At 40.6% G+C, this 22,674-nt stretch overlaps 1 protein-coding gene across 2 annotated transcripts in view; it reads right to left on the bottom strand.

The window, feature by feature from the left end:
- The window catches only part of DAB1 (DAB adaptor protein 1), a 964,054-nt gene that overhangs the window by 776,582 nt on the left and 164,798 nt on the right, over positions 1–22,674 (bottom strand). The window contains exon 1 of one of the 2 annotated variants that reach the window (XM_078670038.1): positions 17,927–18,080. The exons of the other annotated variant lie outside the window; for it this stretch is intronic. The gene's annotated coding sequence lies outside the window, so the exon portion shown is untranslated. Of the gene's footprint in view, positions 1–17,926; positions 18,081–22,674 lie in introns of those variants that run through there. 2 annotated transcript variants of the gene reach the window in all.

Raw genomic sequence — 22,674 nt, 5'->3', positions numbered from 1 at the left:
CTCTGATATTAAGGCCATTAGAGGGTAACACCAGTCAAACCTGTCTGCAGCAAATCCAGGCACTTCACATATAATCCCCAATTTATAAAATGAAAAGGCATGAAGGTGATTCGCCTCTTTACCGGGAGCCATAAAAGTGACAAAACTGCACAAGGGACATGGTCTCTCCTCTCTATACAAATCACAGCCTGGACCACTGCATTCTGGAACCTTGAAACATTTTCAGCAAATACACTGTGAGCCACAGATATGCAATATTGAAATAGCCTAACCTGTTGACACCTACATCTTTTTGCCCATGCCCTCTCTCTCTTCTGCATTACAAACCAAAACAGCCAAGGGCTTTACAGCTAACTGTTGCTAGGTGGCACTGCACTCCCTCATCTCAAACGCTTCCAAGACAGATATTTTCCTTTTTCTCTGCACCAGCATCTCCACCCTCTTTGTTCCACTCAAATCTTTCCTCCACAAATATTTGACCCCCAGACTCCAGAGTTCCAGACACATTCGGTTAATTTTGATTCCCAAATGAGGATGGATGGATGTATCTGAATGAGAACCTCATCAGCTGCTTACCATAAAAAAGGGTCTTCTCATTTCAAAACATTTTGCAACTGAGTGGTTTTCTCCATTTAATGCCACCACCCTTCTTCCAAGCCATTTCAATGTTTGTTATTTCTCTCCCAACAAAAGAGTCACATTTAAACTACTTTACCTTGTATTCGTTAATGTGAATGCCGTGTCTCACCTTGATAATTCCCTTTCCCGCCATGGGCCAATCAAATTCTTGGCATGGCTTTGCTAACCTTGATCTACTTCCACAACCTCCCTGCAGTGCCCCCTGCACACCCCGCTTCTCATCCCACTTTTCTACATTCTTTTTTCTTAGCCACCATCACTTCAATATCCTCCTCCTTGAGTTTAGGACAATCCAATTCTCACCCATCTCTAATGGACACCTAAAAAATAATATATAATGCTTTCAATCTTGACTAGAGCTGACATGGGCTCATTGGCCTGACGTTTGCTAGTAGTGCTATTCCTCAATATAATGTATATATATATGAATACAGGATTTATGTCTGATTTAAACAATTTCATATATATTGTATGACTTCACCATCCTGACAAAATGAGGCCTAGGAAGCATGTTTCAATTCCACACTTAAGGGGAAGATACCATTGATTCTGATTGTAAATCGTATCTCCTGAAACATATTCTCACGCGCCACGTTTCTTTTCAAAATACCTTTGCTGTAGCTAAATAACTAAACAAACTGGGGCACAGATTTTCTAAAGTTGTGTGCTAACACAACTCGACACAAAACACAGCATCAATTTGCATACCATTGTGCACAGTGCAAAACTTTCTTTTATCTCTTGAGCAGCTATGTAAAGTTCAGTAAATATGGGCCCTTAAGTCATTCGTGACAAATGTGTGCACCCTAAGGGGCACGGCTCATCTTCCCATTGTATCTCTCAGGCTTTGGGAATCATACCATGGCCACGTTCCATAAAACTACAAAAGCAAGATGGTTTATGGTTATCCCATCTGCTTTTCTCTTTGGCTCAATTTATGTTTTTGTAATAGCGGTTTGGAATACTCGTGTGATTAGCAACCATGAGGCTTGTTCATATGTCTTATTCATGGATTGAATTTTGTAAATTTTTAATTATGTACCCCTGTGCCAAGGCTCGAATGAAAATGGATTTCTGTCAGATAGCCTGGCTACTGAAGTCCCTATTTTTTTTTTAAGGTAAATAAATACAATACGCCTTACTCTCTTCGACTTTTTAAGATGTGTGTCTGCTTCTATCATCTGCTTTTAATATGTCTGCATTTATAATAAGGATGATGTATTTTGACTATTAAAAGTAGATCGTGTAGCACATATTGGTACCCCTGAGGAAGGGTGTTAAAACTTTGCATCTTCCTCCTGCAAGTGAGACTGATACCTTTCAGGGGGGGCCCCATTCCACCCAAGACCTCTAAATATCTTTGAGATATGGGAGACTTAGCAGTCCTCTGCATACTCTGCAGGGGGGGCATGCTTTTACATTATGCACCACCGCACTTAAGACATCTGCTTTGCTAGATGTGATGTCAATAAAACAACTGTGGTGCAAACAACAAACATCTCTGTTCAAAAAGAATTTAGGGCAAATATTAATTACTCCATAAGCAACTTTAGTCATAGATATGCAAACACTGACTAACATGTGTTTCGCGATATACATTGCTACCTCAGATCTTATATATCAACGTTTCATCATAATTTTTTTGTGCTGGTGTTAATAAAGTTCCAGTGGCACCAGACTTGGGCCCTGTGCTCAGACACCTGGGGCTTGAATCACCAAGTGCCACCACACTCGTGGTGGAGGCCCCTCGATCGTGGGGGAGAGTCTCCGCAAAGATTCCGCCCCGAATGCGGAGACTCCCCCAACACTGCAAGGCCTCGGTCTCGAGTGTTGAGGTCCTTTGTGAATCAGCCCCTTGGGTTTTTTAGGTTTTGATGATGTGTTTATTACTATACTACCATATCAGAAACTGGAACTTTACTGACAATAGGAGAACTTGATTTTGATGGAACACATTAGGTATATGAGTCCCTAAAGAAGCAATGTATATACTGAAACACCCGATCGCCCATGTTTGCATATTTGTGAATAAAGCTGAATTAATAAATGAGTGCCTCTCATTCTTTTGGAGCAAAGGTCTGTGAAGAAGTAGAATTTATAATGCAGTTATAGGGTTCTGATAGCATGTTATGTGAGAATCACTCACATCTGGGAAAGGATACAGGCACGTCTTCCTAATAGTAAAATAAGAAATGATGATTTTGCACAGTTTGCCCAATTACAATTTGATCACAATTTCTACCAGCATGCCCTGCTCACTTTCGTTTTCGTCATAAACACATGCATACATAAAAATACAGAAGCACCACATTTTGTGCAATATTTAGTACAAATTGTCTGGAGATTTTCTGCTAAAACATGATATGGTCCGTGCATTATGGGACTGTGATATGATATCCAAATGTCAAACTTTAAACTCCTAGAAAACTGTCATGTTAATTTTTTAAATATTCCTTTTTATCTCTTCGTATGCAAGACATTATGCATTCAGTTTCCTCAGATTCTCGGGGTAAACTTATTTTGGATTTAAGTAATGTGAAAACAAACACTAGAAATTAAAGTATATATTTCTTCTAACCCCATGATACTGTTGCTATTTTACACATATCAAATGCATGGCCAGTAAGATCATGGAGCATAAACATGCAATACATTCAACATAAGGTCTGTGTTTTGAGATATTCTTTGAAATTTCATAAAGTGAGGGTTACATTTAAATCATCCAATCTTTGACAATATTTGCCAGTGTTTTTTATAGGTCGAGCTTACTAGACAGCGCTGCTGTCTGGTTTAGAAAACCTAGAGTGAGCTTATCAAGAGCTTACAGGGGTTTTTAGACTGTGCATTGCGTTGCACTGGCAGGCTTTATTGCCGCTCTCATTTGCTTGTTTCTTATTCAATGGATTTCCTTGTCCCCGCTAGTCCAGCTGGAGCTTCTCCCTCCCCTAAAACATAATCTTTTTATTATCTCTCTGATTGGCAGACTTCTATCTTTCCACTGTTCACTTTTATGGAACTACTTTTTTCTTATTATTTAGACACTCCTTGAGAGTGCATGTGTTTTCCAGCTCTCTTCCCCTTGTGATTCTCCTCCCCCCTAAAATACCTTACCCTGTTATTGGCTACTTTTTGAGCTGTAACGTCGTTCTTGTGTGCTTTTTCCTCTTGCTCCTTGTTTCTTTTCTCTTGTGTGCTGCTTTTCCCCTCCCCCGCCCACTCCATAGTGGCTTCTCACTCCTTCCTACTCACGGTTGTCCTCCTATCCCACCCGCTGGATCCTTTATTGCTATATATTTTTTTCAAAAGCCAGGCAGCAAATTGCTGCTCTGCCCTCTGCCATAAGAAAGTGTGTTCATACTCCTTCAATTTCATATATATTTCTTTCCATTTACAGATCAATCTCGGACTTGTAAATTTTAAAAAGGTGCCCCCCATGTCATTTCATAGGCATGCCTGTGCGCTGACGCATGCAAGTGCCTGAAGTCACGTCATGCACCCTTTTCTTCTCTGGCAATTCTGTACAAAGTTAACCAAAGCAATTGGCAAAGAGAATAGTTCCCAAACGCGAGCCCTATTGGCTTTGCTTATTTTTGTGGGTTTTTTACTGAGACCGGTTTTTAAGCAGTCAGCAACAAAGAGAACAGATGTGTTTGCAGCTTCAAAAACTGAGTGGAATGGGTAATATTTTAACCTCTAGTAATAGCAGCGCAGTAGCTCAGGCATACATGTATTCCAAAATGGAAAGACCTTCATGAAAGAATCCCTAAAAATGAAACTGAAAGAATAGCACCACTATAATAAGGGCAGTGCTCTATGTGCCAATGGAAAAGGCAATTTTATCTCATCAAATGGAGTTTTCAAGGTCTCTCTGTCTCTATCATATGTCAATTATATTTAATGAAACATGAGTCGTATGTTGGTGACCAATAAGCGGTCATTGGTTTAACTCGGAGAACAGCCATTACAATGCAGAGATTACCCCGCACTACCATTACAACGCGGGGATTACAACGAAAGTCGTTACAACGACTTTCGCTGGAGGGCGCTGTTGGATAGGGAATAGTTTAATTTTCTATCCAACACCTTCTCTACTGTCAACGTGGGCTGGAGTTGGAATAGAAAATTTAACTATTCCACTATCCAGCACCCTCCAGCGAAAGTCGTTGTAACGACTTTCGTTGTAATCCACGCGTTGTAATGGCATGCGGGGTAAATGCAAGCGTTGTAATGACATACAACCGTTTAACTCACCACTGACACCTGTATCACTCTTAAGGTAACCCAAACTGTTCGAGCAATGAACTTGAGACAACATATTTCCTACAAAAGCTATTTATGTCAGTTGTTAAAGCTGCAACTGCATAACATGATTATTATTCTTTGCATCCTAACATAAGCTAAGGGTAGCAATGTTTTGTGCAGCATGCTGAATGCTTTTTAGAACTGGAATACTGTTAGTGTGACTTCTTCATACGATTTTTAAATACTTTTCAGAGATAAAGATTCGTTCGCTTGGCATGCTAGGAGCAGGCCAGAGTGGCCAAAGGTTCGCCCACATAGCTGTGCTGTCACTGAAAGGGCAGTTTGTATAAAAAAGGTTCTTGGCACACAAGAGTTTACAGGTCTCTGATTGGCAGGGTGACTGATGCTCGTGAACTTGATAGAGAACAAACCAGTTTGTGGTGGCTCTGTGTGTTCTTTTCTTGTTCGGAACTGATGTCATTATTGCATAATACTGCTGCAGTAAATAAGCAGAAGGGAGGTCTCCTATCAAATCCAATCTGGGACGAGGAGTAATACACAATAAAATGGAAAGGGGTCCCTAATGTACCAAAGGATTGGCCAAAGAAAATTTTTTGCTTGCTGTAAATAGATGCAAAAGAGGGGGGGAGGCTACTAGCCTTTAAATGCCATAACTACATGAAAAATAAATCACAATACTAGAGGAAAAGGGTCATAAAACAACTCTAACACAAAATGTAGAAAATTGTACAATTTTTAATTTACAAGTTACATATACAAGTTGTGTTCACGATTTTTTGCTATTTCTGTGTACCCATGTACATTTTTAACTGTATTTAACTGCACCACAAAGTACTTTCATGCATATGTAATTTGTAAATTAAAAATTGTACAATTTTCTACATTTTGTGTTAGAGTTGTTTTATGACCCTTTTCCTCTAGTATTGTGATTTATTTTTCATGTGGTTATGGCATTTAAAGGCTAGTAGCCTTCCCCCCCCCCTCTTTTGCATCTATTTACAGCAAGCAAAAAATTTTCTTTGGCCAATCCTTTGGTACATTAGGGACCCCTTTCCATTTTATTGCATAATACTGCTGCAGCCCACACAAACCTTAGAATGCCAAAACCCAAAATTGGAACTCTTTTCGTACTATCAACATGCAGGACCAGCTCAGTCTCCTCTGATGGACCACAGAGCCAAACACTGTGAAAAAAGCCACATTTTAAGTCATTATGAGGCAGCAGCAAAGAAACTTGGATAGATACCGCTGGAGGTGCAGATACCGAAGCCAGTAAGTGATGCCTCTAGCAGCTGTGTGTCAGAATATCACGGGCAGACAGAAATATTGTCTGACAGAGATATTGTGTCCTAAGTATCATTTGAACAATATCGTCCGAATATATTTTAGTACATTTTTAGGCACAATATTCTGCCAGGCAACATATCAACAACTATATTCTACTACCTGGCAAGAAGCAAAAGTGTAGGAAATGAACCTGAAGTGGTGTTCATGCATAACAGGGGTGTCCAATATTGGTCCACAAAGGCCACATCATTGGTCAAAATGTAAGATAAGCAATGACTATGTAAAGGATTTCAATCTAGGTTCTTTGTATGCAAATGCATCCCACAGCAGGGGCTCTGTCTTCGAGGACAGTGTCTGTTTACTTTGTCATCGTTAGTCTCAGGCAATTTATAGAGAGAAAGAGGAAAAAAGATAACTTGAGGGCTTGGTGTGGCTACTGATGATGGGGGTCAGCATTGGAGGCCCACGTGTGAATTACAGATGATTGTGGGGGGAGATGCTTTCCTTATGGTGTCATAAGGTAGCCTTGCACGTTGCTTCGGCTCTATTCTTAGGAAGTGAACGGGTGACGTCATTGAAGGCATTGTGTTTACACTAAATGATTCCATTTTGTTTAAAATATATATATAGCAGTTTGTTGTGGGAATGAATGAAATGATGCTGAAAGGTAAAGCTGTTGCCAGTTAAGTATATGTAGCCCCATGTTTTGGATAGTTTACCATCTCTGTAAAGCGTAGAATTGTGCATATTTCAATCCAGGTGCATGCTTACTTCCATCTGAGTAGTGGGGTTGGCAAGTACTATGATCAGGTAATATACAGGGTTTTATCTGCCATGTTTCCAGTTGTCTTGTCTTTTATTGTAGAAGGTGGAAGTTTTCACTAACATCAACCTTTTTGATCATGTGTTTTTTGTCAGACTTAAGGGAGACAAATAGTCACATTTCATAGTAATCTGACTGCAGTTGAAATAGGACTCTATTTAAGAAGAACAGAGTTTGATCATTTACAAAAAGGAGAACTTGGACTAAAGTGCCAGTTTTTAATTGGGGCATCTCCGAAAAATATTGGCTTATTACCCTCCTTTGATACCTAAGAGCTCTAAATAAGCAACCCCGTTTTTCTTAGCTTTCATTGTTTTTGTACGCTCTGTTTTCAATCAAATATTTGCTTTTGATAAGGGGACTTTAAGCCTGATTCACAAACTGCATTTTGTAGTAGACAAAGTAGTACCATCATAGTATTATGTACTAAAACTTGTAACTCACAAACCTAGGAGTGGATGTCCATCTCTGCCTCTGCTATCTTTTCTGTATGAATAATTTTTACTAAATGTGGGAGGAACCAACGGAGTGGTGAGAAAATAGGAACGAATTGTTCACAAATGGATGAGGTTAATGGAAAATTAAGCAGGGCTTTGGTAGGGAAATTCTAACACTAAACACTCACCCACAAAAATGAAAGACCATTGCATTTCACAAAATACACTTGTAAAGTCACTACAGCTCTGATAGGTCTAAAGAAGTTTACATGCACTCCATTCAAGACTCTGAATAAGTAGTGCACCATGTGCGGGCAACCACTGGCACAGCAACACACTCCCAGATAAAGCAATGGAGGCTGTGAATTAAGCAACACCCACTCTCCATAGCAATTAATGTTACATTATGTAAATTAGTTTGTCATATATATAATTTGCATTTATATATAATATATATATATAATTTACAAATATATTTATATATAAAATGTACACACACATACATATATAAAATGTACACACACACATATATATATATATACACACACACACACACACACACACACACACTTCTTGCCTCATGAAGAATAGGCACATACATGTCAGTTGCTTGTGAATACTATACACTTTATTGATCAGGCAGCAAAACCACTTGCCTTGTTTCAGTGACAGATCACCTTGATCACATGTCAAGGGGTGATGCCATCATTCTGTAACAAATAGCATACAGAAATGAAAAAACAATAAAAATATAAAACACCATAACGGAGCTACACTCCAGTATGAATGCGAGCACCATCTTTGAAGGGACTTGCAATAGTAAATTACTAATTCATTCATTTCAACTCTGCAGGGCAGCCCTGACCGAATTTCACAATTAAATATAGAGGGTAACTGTACTATTCACAAACCTGCACTAACTCTTAAATTTGTTTGGCTTATTTTTGAGTTTTACTTTTTCACATTGGCAAGAAAGTTGATTTTTCTTGTTTCTCCCTTTTTTATTAATAGTTTTTAATTTGATATCATTACTCTTATGTGCTACGCTTTGAATTAACCCGTTGGGGCATGAAGGACAATATTGCTGTTACTTTAGGAATTGATTAGTATTGACTATAAAGAATTGGTGTATATATAGATATTGATGGCTTGGTGGGAATCTTTCCATACAAGAAGCAAAAGCAAACTATTTGTATTGTAATGATTTGACCAAGTGTCACTATTTAATGAATTAGTAATTTGTTATTGCTAGTCTGTTGAAAGGTGGCACACAATTTCATACAGGTGTGCAGCTCCTTTATGTTGTTGCGGTTTTCACTGTTTTTGTAGTTCTGTACACTACTTCTTACTCGTTGATGCCCCTGACCTTTGTTTAAAGCAATCTCTCGCCAAAACACATCGAGTAGTTTTGCTGCCTAATCAATAAACTGTACAGCATCAGGGGTGCTATGGTGGTGGAGCGTCACCCCACTGCTTTTCAGCAGTGAAGTAAAGGAAATATAAAATGACAATAACTTTAAATTATTATCATTTTATGTTTCCTTTCTGGGCAGGTGGGTGGGCGGGGTTGCTCTGCTCATGGAGCAGGGGAGGCGTGGTTTTCCCACTCCTATGTGTGCAATGACAGTTGGGTCGGCCCTCTGGGGCCACCCAAACCAGTCATGCACACTTTCCCCGTTCTCCATGCAGGCTGCATTACAGGAAAGTTTAGCTTTTTAAAAAAAAAAAATCTCTTACCCCCCTCGTGACCACCCTTGCGTGCCAGCACCTGCCCAGACACCCACTAATAATGCCGGCCACCAATGTACAGCATTCACAAGCAACATGAGTGCACATGCCTTTGCTTCATAAAAGGAGAAAAGCATTGTTCTGCAAAGCATTGCGCCGGGGGGGGCGCTCTAGGATAGGGAATAAGTTTAATTTACTGTCCAACACCTTCCCTAGTGTCCACGGGGACTGGAGTTGGAATAGTAAATTACAATATTCACTATCCAGCACCCCAAAGCGCTATGCGTTGTAATGGTATGCGTTGTAAAACTCGTGTTGTAAAAGCATGTGATGTAAAAGCATGCGTTGTAATGTCGTACATCCATTTTCCCCCACCTATAACCATTTTTTTTAATGTAGGGAGCACCAATGCACTGCCTCGGGAGTACTGTGATACCAAAATTAAATTAAACAAATAGCTATGTTAAAGAATTAAAAATACACAAAAGCACCCTATGTTTTACAAATATTATGTACTACAGAGTTTTAACATATTTAAATCTTCAGTACAAAGTCTATGAAGTACCACTGTAATACCTACAGATTACCATGCTACTTAACATTTTTTTAAATGTGAAGTTCTCCCTAAACTGCTGTAAAGATGTACAGAAAATTATAAATACAATTCTCTATTTATCAAAACTTTTCTAAAGCGGTAATCGATAGTGAACAACAGTAAAACTTACTACTTCCCTAGATCTAAGACACTAACCCGGAATTCAGCGAAACGCAGAATGCAGATAAACTGGGCTGGAAACAACATTGCTGCCTTTTACCTTTGGTAAATACAACCATTAGCCAATCACATAAAGCCATATCGTGCGCATGTACTGCAGTACACTGTGAATTTACCACATTATACTGCAGCACTCTATGTAAGCAAATATTATATACATTTTAACTTTGGCACTACTTACACTATTCACACATAGTACCATAAATTACAATTTACACCAAATAATCAATTTTCCTGCTTCATTAAATTTACATCTATTAACATACTTTCACACTGCGTCTGCTTAAATTGCCACACTCCACTGTACTCTCTTACACTCTATGCCACTTCACTGTAGCCATCCCTACTCTTCGGTATTACACTCTATGCAACTCCACTGTAGGCCACTCCATTATACTCCACTCTTCGCTAATGCACAGTACGCCACTCCACTCTACACCACTTCCTTCTACGCCACTACACTGTATGCTATTGCACTCTACTCCACTCCATTTTATGATACTCCAGTATACACCAATACACTGTATGCCCCTTCACCCTACGCTACTCTACTCTACGTATCTCCACTCTATGAAACTCCACTCTATGACACTACACTCTATGACTCTACACCCTTTGCTATTCCACTCTATGCCACTCCACTGTACGCCACTTCAGTATACACCACTGCACCGCATGTTGTTCCATTGTATACGTCTGCACTTTACACTGCTCCACTGTACTCAATTGCACTGTACACCACTCCACTATACATCAATTCACTATACACCAATCAACTATATGCCAATATATACTGTAAACTATTACACTGTACATCACTCCATTCTATGGCACTACACTCTATGCTATTCTACTATATGTCACTCCACTCTACGTCACTACACAATACCCCAGTAGACCTCAACTTTATTCCACTCTACACCACTCTACAGTACAACACTTCACTGTATGCAACTCAACCCTGTGGTGGCGCTATTACATTGTGCGCCACCGCAGTCTACCCTACTACACTCTACCCTGCTCCACTCTACAACACTCCACTCTATATTATTCCACTCTACATCACTCCACTCTACACCACTACAATGTATGCCAGTCCACGCTATGCTATTACACTCTACACTTCTCCACTCTGTGCCACCCCACTCTACCCCAAACCAGTGTACACTATGCATCTGTATGCCACTTCAGTATATCCACTCCCTACGTGCTATTCCAATGTACCCCACTACACCATACCTGATGCCAATATTCGCCAGTCTACTGTATGCCACACCACTGTACACCACTCTACTGTACACCACTCTACTGTACACTATACCACTGTCTGCTACTTCACTCTAACACACTCCAATGTAGTCACTACACTGTACCAGTAACACTCAAAGTTATTCCAGTCTACACCAATCCATTGCCATTGTACACTACTCCACTGCATGTCCCTCTGGTCCATGCCATTCCACTCTAAGCCGGTACAATGTATCAATGACACCATATGCCACTCCACTCTATAACACTACATTCTACACCACTCCACTGTACACTGATACATTCTACACCCCTTCAGTCTACCACCCTCCACTCTACCCGTTCCACTCTACAGTACTCCTCTGTATGCCACTAGACTCTGTGCCTCTCTACTGTACACTACTCTACTGTATGCCCTCGTCTAACACACTTCACTGGATGTCACTGCACACCACTATACGGTACGCCAATCCATTGTGCACTGTTCCACTGTACTCAGCTGCAGTGTACAGCACTACACTTTATGCTATTCCACTCTAAGCTATGAGACTATATTAGAAGTTCTTCAGTTATAGTTATAACTTATATTTATAATTCATGCACCATCTTTAAATTAACATTACTTTATGTATTATTTAGCTACAAACAAAAGCTAAAGTACACAAAAATTGTAATTTATAAACGTATACTTCAACCTTTTATTGATAATGTATCGAACACCTTATTTGAACTTGTGCAGCTCCATACACAGTCTATTCAACTTGATAGCCACACTACATCAGCTATAACTCAGCACTTTGCCATGTACTGTGTTATCACAAACGATTTGATCTGCAATGTCATGACTGTTCTCTTCTAAATACTATTATTTGACATGGTATGAGTGAGAACATACAAAATAGTATAGGCAGGGCTTGGAGAAGGCACAAGTTATAAGTTCTTAGATCTGGATTGTGTACGGTCAGGTATTATCACAATAAAACAAGCTGTATTGTTTTTGAACATTTGGAAGTTATGTGAATTGTGCCGCAAAAACACATGGAAATGCAAAGTAATGTGGTTGTATTGTAATTCAAAGAGGGAACTACAGTACAATGATTGCCAGGTGGAAATACTAAGATGATTCATGTAAAGAACAGGAACTAATTAATCCTGAGATAGGCACTGCATTTACCTTAAACGGAATATTATTGAATTATAGATGTTATACCTTTCTCAGGAGAATCCTAGTACCACCATATACAATGAGAGAGAAGTTTGAGTTGTCAGTAAAGTGACTTAGATATCTGATGTGAAAACCATTACTCTTCTTGACAGATACTTATCTACAATTTGTTAGGCATGGGTTTCATACATGAGTTACCAAACGCATAGTAAAAGCTTGCAAATGAAGTAAAATGTTTAATATCAATTGTTATGAATAGTAGCTTTCTATCTCTGGCATTTCAATTTGAAAATTTATTTTTTCAATATAGTTGCTTACATTTTAAAATCACTCTATCTTTGAAACATTTTGGTGCTTTTAATCAGAACAAAGTTTAGGTTTATTTGCTTTATTTCAGATTTTACTTGGAAAACATTTATTTTCTTTTGGGGCTGTGGCCTTTTCTTGTATAACTAATGGGGCCTCAGTAACATTTAGGGGCAGCGCCTAGATAAAGGGTTGCTCTCTGGGACAATTGTGCCATAACTGTAGTGAAAAACAGTTTGGTGTGTCATTGCTGTGATGTGAAAGTGGTGAATAACTAGATTTTCAATATTGTCACTTTCTCCCGGACCATCGCATCAAAATAGCTTTTTGGGGCTTTTTGGAGCTATTTACATCTAAAACTTTAAAACCTCACCTCACTGGTTCTACTGAATGGATTTTTGCTGCTTGGATGTCATTTTATTTATTAAAAAGTTCTCTATTTTTCAAAATTGATTTGGGATTTTTCTAATTTTGCGTTTTTACTTTATTATTGTTTGAGTACTGCATATATACTTCACATTGCTTCTAAGTTAAACCTGACTGCTTTGTGCCAAGCTATCAGAGGGTTAAGCATGTGTTAATTCAGTGACTTTTGTTGTTCACCTACAAGGTTTGTGTTTATTACATGAGTGAGGCTTCCACCCTTCTCAAGTAATTAACGCAATTTCTTAAAATAGAAAACATGTCTCTGATGTTACTATGAACTTGAGGTAAAAAATATACCTTGTAGTAAGGTACCTCTCTATATTTGTATGTTGTGTGTAATCCGCTTATTAAGTTCCAGCCATGAGGAACCTATGCACCTGCTGTGGAGGAACTACTAGTCTTACATTTCTGAAGGAAATACCTGGTGTTCTGCAAATCCCCCCACACCCCTCTCGCTTGCCCTTTCCGACCATTTCTTTTAATTTTTTTAACAAAAACAAAAATAAATAGTGTCCTACCATTTGTTGTAACCTGTTGTTTGTATAATGCATTCTGCCCATAGATTCCATGTTCCCAGCTGCTCAGCCAGGGTGCGAGGTCATTGGAATGTTGATGAGTGCTTGTGCGTAAAGAGTGTCAGTTGATGACAGTGGGCTGAGCAGCAAAGATGCTGCTCCTTGTGGGGCACTTACCATCTTACTTACAACCTGCAATTAAGTTGTATCTTATTTAATAAAACTGTTTGTTATAACCTATATGACTGGCTACCTGATTTCCTGCCTGCAAGAAGGTATCATCGTTAACAACACTGGCAATCATTTGGAAATGGAACTACCTGTGAAAACTACAGAAACAAAGAAAAAGGAGTTTGAAGGTATTGTGGAACCTATTGTAAGCAATATAGTGAAAGTAAGTGAAGACTTGTGAAGAAGTAGTTGTCCTAAGCCCCATCTATGTCTTCATCACCAGACAGCCTGCTGCAAATTTTGAGGGTCATCTACTTGATGTGCTTGTGACTGAAGAACCTGGAAGGCAGCATTTGTGTTGCGAGTGAATCGGCAATGCAACTTTATTGGTGTACATTGGGAGCAACTTCATACATCTGTTGGCAGCAAATGAAAACATGTGGTACTAAATGAACTGGCAATCAGTCTCTCAAGTGACTCAATCACTTTTGGGTCACCAGGGGACCCAGGGCGGGTGGGGGCCGGTGCGCCCCGCCATAACTGCGGCAGGGCCGATGTCGGCCCCGCCTTTCCTTATGGCCAGGGACTGCCGGAGGACCCCCACCCTTCCGTTAACCAACATTTTTAACAGGACATGAGAGGGATTTCTTTGGAAGGCGGGGGGTCTTTCGACCCCCTGGCCGTATTTATTAAAACATACAAAATAAATCAAAAATTGAAATAAACAATTTTTACACAATTACGCAGAAAACGTTTACAATTGATATATACAGATATCAGATGGCTAACCTTAACATACTTCTAGTACAAGGTATTTCCTATCCGAGACTAACATATCAATCACATAAAATCTTTATTTCTGTGTACCTATTTGACCCTACGGCAAGGTCAATAACTGGTGTCAGATCCTTATCACTAAACCACGCCCTCCTGAAGTAGTGCGCATGCGCAGAGGGCCCGTTTAGCGGGAGGGTAAACTAGGGATGGTCTGGCAGCACTGTGTGACTTTTAAAATGTCTGTATTTACTGTTAAGAATAAATGAGTAAGTCGGTTTGAGTCACCAAGTGAGAATTTGGGGGCTGTGAGTGAGTTTATTGAGTGAATTGGTGAGTGAGTTAAACACAAAGTTGTATATTTTAACTTGCAATATTTGTTATATGTTGTTATTAATTCAGTAAAAGAGCGAAATATAGTTTATTATTTCAGCAGGAAGCATACGAGATGAACTGGTGACATGGCTCACTGATAAGCAGGTACTAGTTAGCATCAGAGGTATGGCTCTAGGGAGTGGCATTACAGCTAGCACAGGGAATGAGAAACAGCGAGACCTGAAGCTTATGGATTTGTGGCCAAATTCACCAATCTGGATCCCTTTCAGCTTCCCTAAATGCATGTAAAAGGAGTCATGACCTGCTGGTTTCCATGGCCTTGTCCGTATTTGCATGCTCAACTTATGACATAGTACGAAGTAAAACAGAATTTCAGTGCATACTATGATTCACCATAAACACTTAAAAAGGACTAAAAATTAGGTATGTCATCCGTGTGATTGAACCTAAACACAGTAAAATACACTTTATGTTCAAGGCTCTTTGTCACTTAATTCCGAAACATAATACCTTCCTCCACTAATATTTTAGTACTCTAAGTTTCTTCTCCACAGAAATATATAGAAACATTGTTCAGGACGTTAAGTTCTACATACATATACTACTTGAATGATATGCTTCTGAATGCCAGAGAATTCAAATCTCACATATAGCTGCAACTACACATACAGTTTGTCGTAGGCAAGCCCATAACACACACAGCTGCCAAGGGTCCCATCTCATTTTATCCAATACGACTTGACCTCACAATGATTTTGAACCCAGAGTTAAAATTTGAAAGGCACGCTTAGTAATGTCAGAATGCAATGTGCTGTGTGCTAACAATTCAGAAAAGGGTGAAGGTTTCACAGATGCCAAAGCACCATCTAACAAGCAAGGATGGTGTCATAGATGAACTTAACAACACTAAGCACCCGGAAGTTATGGGGCGGAAGCCAATTAAACCAGCTATTTACAAAGGAACAAGAGAGTCCCGTGAGAATGTGGAGCAATGTACAAATGGTGCAGAAAATTCTGGCCCTGCACTGCCAATACCTTTGTTAACCAACTGGTATTCTGACATAAAGGGGCAGATTTATGGAACGATTTTATGAGTACAGGAAGTACTATTACAGGAGTACTCATTGCCTTGCTCCTGTATGACTGTGGGTCGGACATGAAATGGCTAACTTCCTATTAGTAAAAGTACAAAGAGGATGCAGGCCTTTCAATTTGAACCCACTTGATATGAATATTTCCATAATATTCCCAGTTTAGATGTTTAGGACCAATTCACAAAGGCATGTAAGAGTCAATCAAACAGCACACCAAGAGTATTACTTTATGGAGTCCGAAAATGCCTTAGTGAATTGGCACCAGCGTGTAGGTATTCGTTTTACGATGTACCTATGGCAATACCAGGCACCCTAGTGGTCCATCTCACTCATTAAATCACAGCTTCTCTCTTGAGCCCCATACTTTCTTTTTACCATTTGTAGTAGAGATCGCATATTTAAACTCTCAGAGTGATACAGCCATAAATAAATACAACAAGAGCAAGTTTAACAGAAAGGTCAATATCACAACTAATCAAAAGCATATTGTGACTGCAAGTGACAGACAGGTTTTTGCATTCTCATATACATTTGATGTCAGACTCAAGCATGGGATTTAAGATTCTCATTAATTCAATATGTAGGCGCTGTTTACATCGAGTTAAGCCATAAACCTCCAATACAGATGTGCCCTCACACGTCCTTTTACATGGTCTGGGGGCACCGCTGGATAAATAAGTGGAACCACAAATGGTATAGGGGAAGGCAGAGTTCCGCTATTTCTGTATGTAGCAAACGAGGGAGCAAGGGTGTGTGTACATGTTAAGTGCATTCATAATCCTACAGGAGTCACGTGACAGAGGAAACAGAACATATCCCCTGTACTGAGGACATGCTGCAGCTCCCTAAAGGCTTGCCTCGCTTCCACGCGATTTTCCAATATTAAGAAATGCATGCTTTATTCAGATTTGCAAACTTTGCGGATGCATCTGAATTGAAAATCATCAATGCAGGCTTTAAAACGCTTGACCTAGAAAAAACGCCTCATATCATTTGCCTGCCAATAATCAGGCATATAACAAAATAAGGCGACAGCATCTGTTAAGATCATCTCTTAATCCCAGGCAGCACAGGGCGAAGCGGCGGATGCAAATACAATAGAAACACAGCACTGTACTACAAGCGAGCCCATGAACTGCTTCGGATGCACTGCCCATATTAATGATCTTGCAGCGCCCTGCTGAATTCAGAGCAGGCGTCCATGCTATAATCCCAGACCAACTACAGGCACATGGCAGCGGACGCACGTCTCCTCTGCCTGGCTGCGCGAGGCGAGCCAGGCATTTCATTTCCTAGCTCCATGTCACAAGTCAAACTAAAATTCACACTGTTCGGAATCCATTCACACCTGTGGTCTCGCTCCGCTCCCTCCCGGGAGCCCTTATCCCACCGCTTGTATTTCCAAACACTGGACAGGGCTTTTCGCACCTCTCCGCTCCCCCAGAAGTTAGCTCGGCTGAGAGAGCACCGAGGCACAGAATGATTTTGTTCCCGACAAGCGGTTGCCAGAGCGCCCTGTGAATGGAAACGATTTTCTCTTGCGGGGACGCAGTGGAGCGAGGGGCTGGTGGTGTGATGGAAGGAGGGGGGAGGGAGAGGGAAGTAGCCGCGGTAACGAGCCCTTCTCCCTGCATCCTTCCCGTCCCTGGCATCAGCGCCCGCACCGGCTCCACAGCAACGGAGCGCGCACAGCCCCGCCACAGCAGCCACCAACTCCCCTCCGCCACCATGAGCAGACGCGGCTTACAATTTATGACAGCGAGCAGGTTCCTTGCATTTTTTCCCAATGTAGCTGCATAATGAGGTCACGTCACTGAAATGGAGTGGATGTATTTCCCATTTGCATAAGCGTGTGTTGACGCTGTTGGGAACGGGGGTCGAATGGAATGACAACACCAACGACAAATAAAAAGTGGAAAAAAAATACAACAGTACTCACCTTCAAAGACCAAAAAAATGCAATAAAAACCCTCCACATCTTGGCCGCTCAGCGTGTCCTTCGCGTAAAAGCGCATCGCGCTCCGGGGCTCCCCGCTGCCAAGCAGCTGAGCGGGATCCGTGACAGCATGCCGGTGCCTTCCCAGTCCAGCGCTGTACTTTCGCTCTCCTACGCCGGGGTTTGAAATGGGAAGGGGGCGGAGCCAGGCGCGGATCACCTACTCCTCCTCCCTCTCTTCCCAAGAGGCTGCACTCTGAGGATTTAAAGCCCTTTGTGCTCGTGGGCATGCCTGGCAGGTCGTATCTCACCACGGGTGGAGGGCTGGCTGTGGGTGGGTGGGGGAGCCGTCCTGCCTCTCATAAACCTCCACCGTCATCATGATGGGCAGTGCTCTGGTATGCAAGTGAGTGCCCTAAGAATGATCTGCATTATGATTCAATGTCCAAGAGAAGTGCCTTCCTCTAGCAAGGCATGGAACGATCCAAGATAGTTCCCTGAAAGGTCAGGGGAAAGAAGAGGCATTTCTTATGGATGGGGTACAGCATGTGTTTTTTTAATCAAATCTCCAAACTCGCAATACAGAAATAGCAAAAGAGCTTATATGGTCTGCTCAGGTATTGGGGTTACCTCCTAGGTAAGGGCAAATCCAGATTCTAACACCCAAGTGCATCTCTGCTGGAGAGGAGGCAACCCCTCTTGGAGTGAAGACTTCCCACAGCCTACTGTCTCAATAAGGTTCTATTCCACGCTTTTACACATTCATTTTGTGAAGCGCATCCAAAAGTTAGATTCTTGGCGCATCAGATAATGGGCATACGCTGTTGGAGACAGCCTGCGGTGTCAGTATGTCTCCCATTTAACTCGGCTGGTCGATGTAGATATCTCACAATTGCATGACACACCTAGGGTCTTCTTGCAACTGTTCCACAGACTGAAAGCAGTAAGTGAATGCTGTAGCCCTTGAGTTTTATTTTTTAGGTCGAGCCTAGGCGGCGCATGTGTTGCTCTGGTCTGCTGTATCTGGACTGGTGGCTTCAAGCACTTCCCATTTTTTCCGTTGGCTTCTGGTCCTACCCTTCATAAATGCCTGATTTTTTTGTTTAATATGCTTAATTAATCCAGCCTTTTGATCTTTCCGAATCTCCCAGGAGACTGCCCCTGTTACATATGAGTTTATTATCTTTTATTTTTGGCTCCTTTGGGCACACTCTTCTATTTATTGTTTGCTTCAGCTTGTGTATCAGCACGGCACCCTCCTTTTTACGATGGCATTTGCATCTCCTAGCCATATCAGTCTCTTTTCTATGCTTCTGCTGTGTTCAAGAAATAGAGCGTATGTAAACAAACTTTCTTTGGTTTTAGCAGGACGCTGCACTTCATGTTTCACAAGTGATTGTGATTCCAGCCCACAGCAAGAGCGCTGTCCCAGAAACTACTCCCTCGATGGCCCTGAAGGTATTTATGATGAGGATGGTTGGCCCTCACTCTGTTGCACTCTCTGCGACTGCATGCCTGTAGCTGAGGTGCTGCAGGGTTTGTGTCTGCTGAGGCATTGGGCTACAAAATGCCACTATCCTGTGTTGCTTTTTGTAGTCAGCAAAAGTGTTCTCACCAGATGCCTCTTCAAAAACCATCGCTTTTGCTTCTTGCACGAGACGGAAGGGGCCATGAAATACTGTGGGTGAGTCCAATGACGCTGTCTCCCTTCTAACCCACCAACCTAAGAGATCCACTCACAGTCTACTCGTGTGAGAAATGATGACAGTGCATGTGTTTTTAAAGTACACTGGACTTTTGTTAACATGCACAGTATAAAAAAGTTGCCTGCGGCTGTACCAACTATTTCCGAAGTGAATGTTTATTTCATGAGTGATTGGGATTCCATCCCATGACAAGAGTGATGTACTGGAAACTACTCCACCAATGGCCATGAAGGCATTTATTATAAGGGTGGTTGGGGCCCACTGTGTCACGGTCCCTGTGACTGTGAAAGGGCCGGGCCCATAAGTTCTAGACCTGTTCTAGAGACACAATCCAATGGTTCTTTTTTGCAGCATGGAAGCGTAAAAGGGAGAATATTTGTTAGTAAGCCAATAAATTAACCCAGAATCCTCTTGGACACATAGTAACCACAGCTAACTATGCAAAGTTAGTTGTTTTATTACAGAGCCAAAAATAACTAAACATAAAGGCTTCTCAAGACGAGAGTGGAAAAATACATACGAATTATCATGAAGCCAAATCTGTGTATCCAATTAAGATGATGTAGCATAAACAATACAATTAATTAAACAGCAGGATGCAGAAGAGCAGAAAGCGTGAGTCCAATTTTCCCTTCATCAAGGGTTGATGAGTAAAGAGCATTAATCTATCCCTACACTAATACTAAGATAACATCCCTACTTAAGTATCTTCAGGAAGAAGGTTAAAATGGTGTCAGCATGTGTAGTCTTCCTAAGAAGTCTCTCCACAATTAATGGGTTAAGTAGAGTAAAGTTACGGAGATGGAGCTTGCTCTAAGATGCTCTTTCTCCAAAGGCAGAAGAAGAAGTAGTTCCTTTCCCTACTCCCACCATCACATTATTCTTGGATAATTTCTCAAGATTCATTGCGGATCACGCTATCTGCTCTGGGTACAATCCTAAAGGAATTTTTCCATGGGACAACGGTGTTCCTTTCTTGCAACATTTTGTCCTTGATTCCCAGGCCTACTCCAGTATGAAGCACAATGGCCTCCTTTTATCGACTCAAGCCAGACAATTGTAACTTCTTCTCTTCTTGCCCGACTAGTAAAACAAAGACATTATTCTAGCTAACAAGAGCACTTCTTTCACCTACAACACAAAACATGAGAAAGAACAAATTCCAGCGCACACATGATATATAAACCGTTAATTTTAATGCGAGAGTTTCCAGGAAACTGCTTTTCAGGCACAGGAAATTTAGCTGACATAAGAAAACAGCTTCTGAGCTTTACGAATTTGCATGAAAAATAAGACACTTTCAATTAATGCATTTACCTACATATAAAACAAACAATTAATAAACACATTAAATACACAAATAATTGTCAATTTCACAACACAAGTCCTTCACGGTAATGTTTTCTGCTAGTTATATTTACCTTGCACGTTAATTTTCTTCATGGTACTTTTAAATTGCCTAAACACTACACGTTTCAAGTTAATACATTTCACAATTCGAAGCTTCATGTTAATACAACACAGGGTTATATGCAGGTGCGCTCTACATGTGTGATTATAATGGACCCCTACAAATAAAATTTCCACTACATCAACTGCATGCCTGTAGCTGAGGTGCTGCATGGTTTGCATTTACTGAGGCACAGTGCTACAAAAGGCAGTGCTCCTGTGTCGCTTTTTTAGGCAGCAAAAGGATTCTCAACATATGCCTCTTCAAAAACCATAGATTTCGCTTCTCGCACAATTAGGAATGGGCCATGGTATACGGTGAGTGAGATCAAAGATGCTGTCTCCCTCCTAACCCGCCCACCTAAGAGATGGATACACTTGGAGAGATCCACTCACAGTCCACTCGTGGGAGAGATGCTGGCAATCCATGTGTTTTTAAAGTACACTAGACGTTTGTTAACATACACAGTATAAAACTGTTGCCTGTAGCTGTGCCAACTATTTCTGAAGTGAAGGTTTTAAAAGTAAAATGCAAAATTCTACGGTGGTATGTGAAAAAAAAGCTGTGTTAGTTTTTTATTGCTTTACATTATAGCTGTTTTTGTATAACTTTCCCAAAATTCTGTAGCCTCTTTTATTTTCTGTGTGCTTTCGAAGTTGATCATTTTTTATATACCTTTCCCAAAATTCTGTAGCCTCTTTTATTTTCTGTGTTCTTTTGTTATTGATCAGTAATGTCGACGTGGCTGAAGATATGCAGATTTCTTTGCCACGTGATCACTCCACTGTAAACAAAAAAAACTAAAAACGTTGTCATTTACTCCAATAGCTTTAACTTTCGCAAATGCCAGACTGATTGCATTGCAAATGCTTGTTATTAGTATACCAGTCATCAAGTATGCAGTGCGTGTGTGTGCCCAGGTTGTGTGTTTGTGTGTGGAGGAGAAATTCAATTTTTTTACTGAAAGGAACCCCACTTGCATATTTGTGTGCATATGCACACTGAAGCACATCCTCTGCATAATTTCTTCATGCATTATAAAATCCACCCTGTGAACCCATTTATGATCAGGCTGATATGTAAAGCACCTCTGATGTTGGTTGCGCCTCTGTAAGTGTGTGGGTGTGATCAGCTGTCGACAAGGATACTTAATATTCTACAGCCCATTTTAATGCAGTGTGTAAATTGAGAAAAGGAAATAGGTGGTGGCTAGTGCATGAAAAAATTGGAAAAGAAAATCTGCCATTTTCATCCAATGTGAACATATGAAGTGAAAGAAATGCATGAGTTACTATAGGACATGTTTCTTTCTCAATGCTTCTTATTAAACAAGGCTACATATGAAATGATGAAATGAAAAGAATCTTATAACGCGCAACTAAGCCCGAAGGCATCAAGGCACCTATTAAATTATCTTTCACCAAACAGGCTATTTAAGGGTGCAGATACTGGCCACAAGACTCCTTTTGAATGTGTCCAAACTACATGCTATAATGACAATGCAAATATTTTTCTGCACCTATTTTGTTTTTTGCTAATGATATGGGAATTTGTTCTAAGTGCAGAATAAAAACCTAGAATGCTTTTCCTCACAA

Source organism: Lissotriton helveticus, chromosome 1_2 (genome assembly GCF_964261635.1).
Source record: "Lissotriton helveticus chromosome 1_2, aLisHel1.1, whole genome shotgun sequence".
Lineage (NCBI taxonomy): Eukaryota > Metazoa > Chordata > Amphibia > Caudata > Salamandridae > Lissotriton > Lissotriton helveticus.
The sequence above is the reverse complement of the archived record's forward strand: the minus strand, read 5'-3'. Positions and strand labels throughout refer to the sequence as shown.